The sequence below is a fragment of the Pan paniscus genome, chromosome 22 (genome assembly GCF_029289425.2).
Source record: "Pan paniscus chromosome 22, NHGRI_mPanPan1-v2.0_pri, whole genome shotgun sequence".
NCBI classification, from domain to species: Eukaryota; Metazoa; Chordata; class Mammalia; order Primates; family Hominidae; genus Pan; species Pan paniscus.
Genome location: NC_073271.2, coordinates 10,001,363 through 10,013,709, shown reverse-complemented (window position 1 = coordinate 10,013,709; position 12,347 = coordinate 10,001,363). Strand labels below are relative to the sequence as shown.

Here is a 12,347-nt window from a genome sequence, read left to right as displayed (position 1 = left end):
ACTGCATTTCTTCTAGTTCAGGATGAAGAGCTGGTGCACCCCTCCATCTCTTTCCTGGAGGCTTCAGGGCACTCCATCATGATCTCTTCCCACCATGCTCATCAGTGCAAATTCATCCAAAGGGCAGCAGCTTACCTGCCATATCATACTCCTAAGTGCTATATACTGGACTACAGCCTGAAATGCACCATCAAATAAAAAATACATGGCTATACCAAACAATATCTGATAAAGCCACCACACAAAACGTATCCACATATCCACAACCAACATGTAGAGCCTTGTCGCCCACCAAAAGCATTCAGAAACTAAGCCAAAAGATAATACATAACATCCACCACAGTTACACCCTCAACGGAAAAAAAATAAAGAGCCCCATCCAAACAATACAAATTCAAAAATAAGAAACAACACTTTCCTTAGATGAGAAAAATCAGCATAAGAACTCCAGCAGTACAAAAAATCACAGTGTTTCAACATCTCCAAAGGATTGCACTAGCTCTTTAGCACTGAAACCTAGCCAGATTGAAATGTCTGAAATGACAAATTAAAAATTTCCAAGTATGGGTTGTAAGGAAACTCAATATTCAAGAGGATGTTGAAATCCAATAGAAAAAAAAACAGGAAAATGATTCAGGATATGAAAGATGACATAGGTATATTAATGAAAACCCAAACAGAATTTCTGAAATTGAAAAATTTACTACAGGAATTTCAAAATACAATCAGAAGACTTAATTGCAGACTAGACAAGCAGAATAGAGAATGCCAGAGCTCAAAGACCACGTTTCAAATTAACTCAGTCAGACAAAAAGAGAGGGAAAGAATTTAAAAAATGAACAAAGTCTTCAAGAAATATTATATGATATTATGTTAAACAATAAAAACCTATGGCTTACTGGCATTCCTGAGAAAGAAGAAGAAAGAGTAAGCAAATTGGAAAACATATTTCAGGAAATAATTAAATAAAATTTCCCCAATCTTGTTAGAGACATTGCCATCCAGATATATGAAATTAAGAAAACTACTGAGAGATACTAAACAATATGACCATTCCCAAGGCAAATAGTCATCAGACTATTCATGATTAATGTGAAATAAAAAAAATCTCAAAGGAAGCTAGAGAAAAGGGCCAAATTACCCATAAAGGGAATACCATCAGACTAATGGTGGACATCTCAGCAGAAACCTTATAAGCCAGAAGAGATTGGGGGTCTATTTTTAGCATTTTGAAAGAAAACATAAATGCCAACAAAGAATTATACATCCCACCAAACTAAGCTTTATAAACAAAGAAGAACTAATGTCTTTTCTAGACAAGCAAATGCTAAGGGAATTTGTTACCACCAAATCAGTCCTACGAAAATTTTTAAAAGAGTTCTAAAAATGGAAACGAAAGAATGATACTTGTTATCATAAAAGCACACATAAATATAAAGCTAACAGACCCTATAAAGCAACTACACAATCAAGATTACAAAGAAACTACCTAACGACACTACAACAGAACAAACTCTTACATATAAATATTAACCTTGAATGTAAACAGCTTAATTGCTCCATTTAAAAGATAGAGTGGCAAATTGGAAAGAAAACAAGATACAACCTTCTGTTGCCTTCAAAAGACCCATCACACATGTAATGACACCAATAGGCTCAAAGTAAAGTGATTCACCCACCTCAGTCTCTCAAAGTGCTGGGATTACAGGCGTGAGCCACTAAGCCCGGCCTTAACCCTAATTCTTAAAGTATGTGCACTGAGGATTTTCAAATAACGTTTGGACAAATACAAAAATAATGTTATAATTTCTTGTATCCTGGTTGCATCATTCATTATGTTATGTAAGAATTTCCTTTTTCTCTGAGATGAAATTGCTTTCTGCTACTAATACTTTCTATGTGAACATAAAATTAGCATTAACTCTTCATTGTTTTATTCCTTGAATAACTACTCTCAATGTATTAGTAGAGCTTACAAAAAACATAAGATATTCAAGTCACCAGTTATGCAACTTTTTTTCACATCTCTAAAATATTGTAAAGGACAGATGTATGTATGATGTATGTATGTATGTATGTATGCATTTGAGACAGAGTCTCGTTCTGTTGCCCAGGCTGGAGTGCAATGGCACAATCTCTGTACACTGCAAACTCTGCATCCCAGGCTCAAGCGATTCTCCTGCCCCAGCCTCCAGAGTAGCTGGGATTACAGGCACAGGCCACAGTGCCCAGCTAATTTTTGTATTTTTAGTAGAGATGGGATTTCATCATGTTGCCCAGGCTGGTCTTGAACTGTTGACCTCAGTTGATCCACCTGCCCCGGCCTCCCAAAGTGCTGGGATTACATGTGTGTGCCACCATGCCTGGTCCAATTAACTCTTTCTTATTGGTATATTAGGCTTTTCTTATTGATGTGAACACACTCAATATTATACAAAATAAGTTATTTATCATTCAAACTTGTGATGGTATTTTTTAATTACAGCAAAAATATACACATAAAATTGACTATCTTAATCATGTTAAGTGTAGATATCATAAGTATTAACTATATTCACATTTCTGTGCAACAGAGCTGCAGAAATTTTCCATCTCACAAAACTGTAACTCTATAGCCATCAAGTAACAACTCCCCATTTCCTACCTGTTGTGGTGGTTTTAAATATAATGCAATATATACTAGCTGAAAATAGAAAAAAAAGGAATCCATGAAAATATTAAATGCATAGAACAAAAAATGAATAACAGTGTAACTTTGGTTATAACTTTAAATGAGAGAACCCAAAGTAAAATAATGGTATAAATATCATATAAAATGCACAATTTATACCTAAATTTTAAAAAATTTAATATTAACAAAAATAAATGTAATATACTACACAAATAGGTATTCAATAAAACTAAAGTTAAATTACTTTTTAAAACCATGTTATACTATGGATAAATCCTATTAATTTTTAAATATTTAGGAAAGAAAACAAAGTACATCTCTTCTTTAAAAAGTTTGACTCCAATTTTAACAAACAGGTGTTTTTGGTAACCAGTTTATTTCCTTACTGAAATTTTGAAGGCACAGAAAGAAATAATATCCATTACATTGTCAAAAACAACAGTACCTGGAAGATTTAGAGGCAAAAATGAAGCCTGAGAATAGCAGGACATAGACATATTTCATAACATAGACTCATAGCAGAATGATGGTTATGTTGGTTCATCAGGGAAGAAAACACTAAACATCGCTTGCAAATCCACCCAATATACGATATCTTGTGACTTTAACAAGTTAGCCATGCAGAACCATGAGGCAAATGCAAAAACAAATAAATACACTAAAATAAATCCATTTTCTAGAAAAAAAATTAAAGTGAATTTTCTAGATTCACTAAAGAATTCAGTATTGGCTTATTATGTCTTCATTTTATTTTATACTGGAACGTGTCTAATTTTATGCTAAATTTATGCTGTAAGGACACCTACTCTGGAAAGGTTAAGAGGACACACAGTGGGTAGTGGACCATACTCTACTAAAAAAGAGCATATTTTGACACATGACTTTTGTGCCTCTACATTTTTAACTAAGAATAAAGAACCTGATGATTAATTAAATGATTTTTCAGTTGCTCATCAATGCCATCAGATGCCTTGAGTATACTGATGGGGATGGCATTTGGAAGAAAAGGAGACCTGAATAATACTTCAGAAGAAGCCTATTTCCACATCTTATTTTCCCTATCTCTGCAGCTCTGAATTTAATTATCTGTATTGTGAATCTGGGTGAACCACCTCAGAAGACATCAGGCAACTGGATGACTGCACTTTAGATTTCATGCTAGTGATTCTTATCCTCTCTCCACCCCGACACTTTGATACTTCCTTGAAATTAGACTACATATGAGATAGAAACAAAGAATGCAGCTGTCATCATGACTCTTTCTCAGGGGCCACCGCATCTGTGTTCATGATGTGATTACTGTGCCACCTGCCTCCCTCTTCTTAAGGCCCTTTTTTATTCCTGGAGATGTGCTTACAACAAGATAGCTACAAACATATCATCTGCTTGCCCTGCCAGTTATAGCAATTATGAAAATAAATTTGCAGCATCATATATAGCTTGAATATTCTCAAAAGATGTTCCTAACAGTTCTAATAATAAAATAAATTTTCCATAGAATAGCTGTACCTACATGCTCTCTGCTTATGCAATCTTATGTTTTAATTAATCTTAAAGCAAAACTTTTCCTAAAAGTTCAGAACTGAAGTCTTTTGTCATTATATGAAGAAAGACACAGTATCTAATATTGTGAACTTCTCTATTTTAAGAAGTTTTAAGACATCAAGTCTGCATAATAAAATTAATTTAACAATTTGGAATATGATTTTATAAATAAAAAAAGCTTTAAACTATATGTTACTAACACGTTTTTCTTCAAGTGTGGTTGCCCTTGCAACTTTTTGGTAGTTCAATGAAAACCACTACTTGAGAGAAAACTGAAATAGACTAGGACATAGAAGATAGATAAACAGAGAAAGAAAAGGTAAATTAACTATTTGTGCCACATGGCAAAGAAAGTTTACAGTATGTAGTCATTAATGTACTTGGTTATAATTATATAACCAACAATGAATAATTTTAAGTGCAATTTAGAATTCAAAACGTTTTATACTTGATATACATTTCTGAAATATGAAATCTACCTAATGAGGGAGATACTTTATATGTGTAATTACTTACAAATGGAGAAAAGTTTTACAATAATTTTGATTATAAACTATAATCAAGAGATTCAGTAAGAGAAGCATTTTTTTCTTCCACAAACCACTTTAGTTGTGTGCTCACCACCTACTTCAGAATCTAAGAGAACTCTGACACCTGTTTTTGGCACCCCATTGCCTTCTCATCAGTCTAACTCCAAGACCTTCCTCCAAGTGGTAGGCTCTGGTAATTCAGTGAAAGCAAGGCACTAACAGGCAAGTATGAAGCCAAATGGCTCCGAGTAACATCTCTGACACCTTTTTGCCAGCTATTCATGTGTATTTAATATATACCACTTCCCTGTGACTGTCTGCATCCTCTTCTACCAGCAATTCCTCCTGATTTATCCTTCTCCTCCAGCAATTCCTAATTTCTTTGCCTTTCTAATAGATGTGGCCTAACAGAACACCTTTTGCTGGAGTTCTTTAAAGGCTAATTATAACCATAAGGAACAGGAAATAAGAAGCTATTCCTTGTAAGTTTGCTAATCTTATCTGTTCAGAGCAATAAAAGTTCCCCATCAAAGACTTATGAAGGGAGATTTCATTCCCCCAGCTTGCTATTCCTACTCTTTTTGCATTCTTAAGACAGGAGGCAAGTGCTTTACCTTCTCCTGGGAAAAGCTGAGGCTGAATATGCAAGTTGTCATGCAAATTTGCTGAAGATAATGAGAGGGTCACAAATTCAAAAACCCAGTTGCTCTAGGGCAGGGGGTTGGGAGGAGAGCCAATAAATAAAATGTGTGGTATAAATGCCTTTCAGGAAAGGGTGTGAAAGGTGCGGTGGATTTACCAGAAGCTTTTGCAATCAGCTTTGAAGTCTTCTGGAAAGGAAAAGTGTAGCCTTCCAGGGAAGCAGCCTGATGACATCTTCCATAAGGCTGATGTGTTGGGAAATAGCAACACATGAGCAACAAGTCCCTTGAAAAATTTTCTTCCCTCCTTCTTCTTCTGGAACTGTTGGGAAACTAGGTAAGACCCAGGAGTCTGGTTTTTGAGAATGGCCCGGAATGAATTTTTAGTTTCCGGGTAGGAAGAGAGAGCTCAGAAGGTTGTTCTTTCCTCCAAGGAAATCTGGCCATAGCTTTTTTCCTGTTCTATCCAGAGCTTGTGTGCTGGTGGATTAAGTACATCTGTGCACAGGGCCGGGTTCTGGCAGACAATCTCAGGGAGGATGGCAAAAGGAGAAGCAAAAGGGGATTGTTCCTCTACCTCACATCTTCTTTTCCCAAAGGAAACAGAATCTACTCACCAACAACAATCCCAACACCACAAAAGGGACATGGAAATAAATGTGCATGCAACTGGGACACATACCCTGTGTCACCTGCTACAAATGGAGAAGTGGGAGAGAATTGAGCCACTGGGAGCCTAGGCCTTCTGAGCTGTAGCCTACTTCCAGAGGATGCAGACTTCCTCACTGGTCTCTGGGTGGCTGAGTAACTCTACTTCCCTGACCTGGGAAGGATGCGGGAATAACCAGCTATGAGGAGACACCCATCCTCTTAGGGCTGCCTGGGGTATCTTAAGCAGAGGTGGTAGCAGCAGACTCCTCAACAGAGGCACTGAGATCCAAGAATTCCAGGATAATGTCCCCAAGGCAGTAAATCATATGCCTGTTGATGAGTGGTTGTTGTAGTGACTCCAAGACTAAACACTCAGCTGGCATTTGTTCACCCCAAGAATTTCTACTATGAGATCTGGGAAGACTCCCATTAGGCTCTGCAAAGCCTGTTTCTCAGCAGCCAGTTTCTGCTCCTGGGTCCTTACAGGCCGTGGAAACTTAGGCAAAACTCCACCAGGCCAGATAGACTCCTGAAGAAGCCAGAGGTACTGCACCCAGCACTGTGGACTTGTTAAATTAGCTACCTGCACCTCTAGCCACCTTTGAACTAGGGTAGCAAAGATAAGACGAAGAAACTTCTGCATGTTTTCAGTACACAGCCATTTCCACTGTTCTGTTAGTAGCAAGAGAAGCAGATTCAGGGCTGTGTCAGCTAACTCTGTCTCTGTTCCTGAATTGCTGTTGCTGGGATCTTGGGCTGGCACAGCTGCATCTGACAAGCAACTGTCCACATGTCCTTTGGGAAGTTGTTCAGGATCTTTTTCTGGGGCTTCTGTTGGCTGCATCTCCAGTAACTTTGTCTGTTTTTCAATAAAAGATTCCATCCCAGACATGGATAGGGTCTTGGACTCCACATTGCCTTCCTGGAGACAATAAAGAATCTTGTCTTGTGCTTCAGTCACACTTAGTGCTGGAGAAATTTTACTGGATGAGAACCTCAGCCTGGACTTGCTAGCCTTCTTGCCTTCTGTATGGGACCTGCTTTCAGTCTCGGCCTCACTCAGCTCCTCTGTGGGGCCCTGGGATTCAGAGCAAGGAAATGCTGTCTTCAAGTTGTCCACAATGGCACTCACCACCATCTTCTCTATTCTAGAGACCATAAATGGTTTCTTGACAAAGGAAACGTGAGCATCTGTGTTCACAGCAAGAAACTCCTGCACCTCCTCACTGTTAGCGATCTCCGGAATGGCACACAATTGCTTCAGGAATTATTACAGGAGGCTCTTTCGGGCTTCTACTCTATCACTGTCTGTGTTTTCCAAATGGAAGATCTGGAAAGAGCTTTTTAGAACCCTTCACATTTTTAATGAACTTTCATAGATCTGGTTTCTTCTCCTGATGGCCTGCAGATTCAAGAACTCCCAATAGCGGTGATTCACAGTGTGGTAGGCCAGCTGCTGCAGGCTGCTGTTTTCACCATCAAGGGATGTCTCACACTTCACAGTATAGCGTGTGCAAGGGTGCAATCCGGTGCCACTGTGCTCTCGGGCTGTAATGGTGCCAGTGATATGAAGGTTCTGGATGACAACTGGGCCATCTGGACTGCTTAGGGGCTTAAAGCTGAAGGTGGCTGAGCTGAGAAGACCAGGTGAAGAGGAGGAAAGCAGAACTGGTGGCAGACTAGGATCAAGGGAGGTCACATCATTGGTGAGATCCTTCTCTAAGCATGAGGGCCGTGAGGAGCAGGTCTTTTCCAGCCCCTCCAGCAAAGCTGTAACAGAGGTGGTAACTTCTCCTTGTTCTATCTCCTTGTCTGCTATGTCAATCTGGATCTCTGGGCAGAAGTTCAGTGTGGAGACAGGCAGGACTGTCTCTGTTTCTGTCCCTGGACCCTCAGCCTCTACTCCTTCAGATCCCTCACCACCTTTGGGTTCCAGAGCCTGGGAACCCTCTAGGGCACACAGGGCATCCTGAATCCTGTCAGACAGAAAGTGGCCTGGAGTCATGAGCATGATGGTTTCTTAGCCTACTTCAGACAGCGGAGACTCCAGCTCTGAGTCTCCACATAAGAACAGGGGGCCTCAAGTATTTGGCTATAGGAAATGAGATGAGTTGTTTCCTACTTTTCTTCTTTCAGACATTCCACCCAAATCTCCCTCTACAGCTTCCTGGCCACCTTCAACCTCTGAGGAGGGGCCTGCAGGAATCTCTGGCTCACTGTTTACTTAGGAACCCTGGGGCTGCTACTGGAGAAGGAGCTCTCCCTTCTGGAAGCTGCTGTACCTCAGCAATAAGTGGCAGAGACGTGGGCACTGAGGGCTGTTCAGGGCCACTGGCTGGGCAGGGTGTTGGATCTCTGGCCTTGGAAAAGATACCCATGAGGACAAGGTGGATCCAGTCAGGATCTGACAGCCTGCTGATCAGTGGTAAGACTACACTGCATATGATGAGTTCAACCACTACATGGCATCCAGTATGAGTCTCCAAGTGGGACTTGGGCACCAGCCCTTGAAGCAACAAATTCGCAATATCACATGTATAGGTGGCTTCAGCATTGGGGCTGTGCACAGCAGGATGTGGGGCAGTAGCCCGGTAGTAAGCCTCCCAGAGGTGGGAAGGCTCAACTGGACCATTCTTCCCTGTAGTGGCCTCCTTTGCCTGAATGTAGCTCTGCAGGTGAAAAACGACAGAGAGTCAGAACACTCTGAGCAAGAGCATGATGGTCCATCATGCTCATCCTCCTCTGAAGCTCCTGGACCAACTCTTTCATGGCTGCCTCCATTTCCTCTGCAAAGGCTGGCTCCTGGCTCTCAGAATAATATAAAATCTCAAATAATCACATCTGGATGGTGCAGTTGATCTCCTGTTCCAGCTGTCTTTCTGCCTCAGGGCATAGAGGACAGGTGGCCAATGGGATGAAGCCTTCCAGGAGCAGTGGACTTGAAGCCACTCCAGAGACACTGGAGCCCAGCCATCCTCCCAGCACCACTAGCAATGCAGACAGAAGGCACAGCAGCCACATGCTGACCAGAAGGTGTATGACCAGGAGCCAGCAAGCAAGACCCCCACAGCCATCACCTTCCGCCTACTCAACAGGTTATTGAGGTGACAGCTGGATCCAGCTGGAGTCTCCTGGAACGATGGCACTGTTTCTGTCTTCATGGCTGAACGGACAAGGTGGCTTCCCCAGATGACAGCCTCAAGATTTTACTGCAGAGTTAGGGAAGGGGGGAATGAACTGTGTCCCCAATACAGGGTGATCTGGGTGCTGTTCAGGGAACTGATGCTCCAGACCCTCTAAGTCCTACAGGCACTGCAAAGTGACAGCAGCAGCTCTGCATTTGCCCATGGCTACCACCCACAGAGTCCTCGAACTCGCCCCTTCCAGTGGAGGTGTGGCTTTGGAGGAAAACTCTGCAGCCTTGATACTGCCCCAGGCAGAAGGCCTCTTTGCAGCCCTGGGGCCCGCAGAGGGCAGCGGCTGGCCAGGACTGGGTCACACGCTGCCGGGAACCATGTGCCCACACTCAGCCCCGACCTGAAGTGGGCTCATCGGGGTCATCTCTGCTGGCCTCGGCCTGCTGCTCCTGCAGACCTGGGTGACTGCACTCGCAGCCCTGCCTGTGTTAGGGCTGCCAGCCTGCCGGCCACTGGCGACCAACAGTAGCTTTTTATAACTTAAATTTTCTATATTTTCCTTGCATATATTTTGGACTTTGATCATGTATTTTATTTAACCTGCTAACAGAATGTACCTACAGTAAGATTACAATAAAAATTACCATGGTCCATGACAAATTTACTTGTAAGTGCAGTGGGAAAAAAAGTTTAATAAAAACAATAGAGATATACAATATGTGGCTTTTCACACAGTCTTTTGTCTCCCATATTATTCCTATCATTTATTCTATATTTCTAAGGTTAAGTAATATTAAGATCAGGTACAAGCGTTGTAATGTGCTTTTAATTATGATATATAAATGTATCCCATGACAATTACATTATTTCAAGCTATGTACAATTTTAATAATAATTTTATACACGTTGCTTTGAAAATGAGAGCGCATTTGAATATAATCAATAATCACAAAAATATTTACAGTGCAAATATTCTCAGCAAGATTTGAATTGTTGGTAAATTCAAAACAAATAGAATTAAATAGATGCTAGAGGAATTAGGAGAATGCAATAAAACAAGCAAAATTTTGTATAATTTTCCTTTAGTTTATGTTAAGATGTTTTGAATTCAGACTAATCACATACCATGATATAATGTTTTTGGTTTTGTTTTTTTGAGACAGAGTCTTGCTCTGTTGCCCAGGCTGGAGTCAGTAATATGATCTCAGCTCACTGCAACCCCTGCCTCCCAGGTTCAAATGATTCCGGTGCCTCAACATCCCAAGTAACTGGTATTACAGGGGGGTGCCACCGTGCCTAGTTTTTTTTTTTTTTTTTTTTAGTCAAGACAGGTGTTTGCCATGTTGGCCAGGCTGGCCTGGAACTCTTGGCCTCAAGTGATCCACCCACGTCAATTTCCCAAAGGGCTGAGATTACAGGCATGAGCCATGGTGCCTGGCCCTGATATAATGTTTGAAAGTAATGGGTGAATAGTACACTTGAGATACTAGAGACCTATTTGGAACATTAAGTGAATGTATCTTACTCTCTTCTTTCTTTTAAGAATGTATTCTTTACCATTCTATGCAATAGCTAACATACGTGCATATGTTCTTGGGCTGTCTACATGATATACAAATATTTGGATACATACAGTAACATAAACCACTCATCTAAAAGCTTTTCAACCTGACACATAAACTCGGGTTATTTGAAAATGGAATGGTAAGTGTTACTGAACAGCTTTTACTATGGTTCACGTTTGGTAGTATATGCTAATATACTAAAAACAAAACAAACACAAAAAATACCTTGATTTTATAATCTAACTTCTGGTGTCTAAATTAATCAATAAGATAATTTTTCTATTTTAACTAACTGTATTATATTTTATTTTGATGCTGTGTAATTTCACAATGGATTAAATATTAGCTGATGCTCATCAGAGGTAAACTAGTGAATTATTATCCCATTAAGATAAATTTTGTTTCTGCTAAAGTAACATCTTATTTTAAATGGAGGAATTTACTAAATCAAGTGCTAAGATTTTATTTCTGCTAGTAAATGAAAGACATATGTAAAATTCAAATACATTCCATTACTCAAACTATTCTTTGTAATCATGAGAATATAGACAGCATATTTTACACAGAGCATACATACAAAGCCTTATCTTCATCGAATTACAAGTAAAATATAGGTATGTAAATATATATACATAATTTAGATATTAAATGACAGAATTTACTTATTTACCTGTGCATGACAGAATTTGATTCTATTATTCCAGGTACAGTAACTGCTTGAAAATGGGACATGAAGTAAACTAATAGTCTTAAAAGTGACTACATCCAGTGAATTCATTTTAACATCTCCAAGCAAGGCAAGACCACCTTCTTGAGATAAGGAATGAGGGATTACTTATTTTGGCCAAGTTGGCTCAATGATCTGGGGAACCAAAAACTGTATGTACATGGATAGTTGTTTTGTTCCCCCCACAAAAAAATTGGGGAACCCATTATTTCCCAATTCATGCTTTTATTTTCATGTAAGAGAACAGTTGATGCTCCAGAATCTAAAATTTTAATTAACCAAATACAATGTTCCTAAAGATAAATATTTCCTTAGAGTTAAGCCGGCCAGGCAAGGTGGCTCATGCCTGTAATCCCACCACTTTGGGAGGTCGAGGCGGGCGGATTGCTTGAGGTCAGGAGTTTGAGACCAACCTTGCCAACACAGAGAAACCCTGTCTCTACTAAAAATAGAAAAATTATCTGGACCTAGTGGTGTGTGCCTGTAATACCAGCTACTAGGGAGACTGACGCAGGAGAATCACTTGAACCAGGGAGTGGGAAGTTGCAGTGAGCCAAGATCATGCCACTGCACTGCAGCCTGGTGACAGAGCCAGACTCCGTCTCAAAAAAAAATAAAAAAATAAAGATGGGGGGAAAATAGAGTTAGGATAACAGAAAGATAAGGAATACGAAACAGAAAAAATCAATAAACCAAAATGAAATGTTTGGAAAGATAAAAAAATTGGCAAATGTTTACTTAGGCTAAGCAAGAAAAAAAGAGAAGAAACTCAAATTATTAAAATCGGCAATAAAAGAGAACACATCACTGGCAGTATTACAAAATAAATATGATTAAAAGAGAATGCAATGAAAAATCTTATGCCGAAAAAGTAAGATAG

General features: G+C 39.8%; 1 pseudogene; it reads right to left on the bottom strand.

Annotated features, from left to right (window-relative positions):
- Positions 1-6,231: 6,231 nt before the first annotated feature.
- LOC117977328 (sorting nexin-19-like) lies at positions 6,232-9,336 on the bottom strand (annotated as a pseudogene).
- Positions 9,337-12,347: the final 3,011 nt, after the last annotated feature.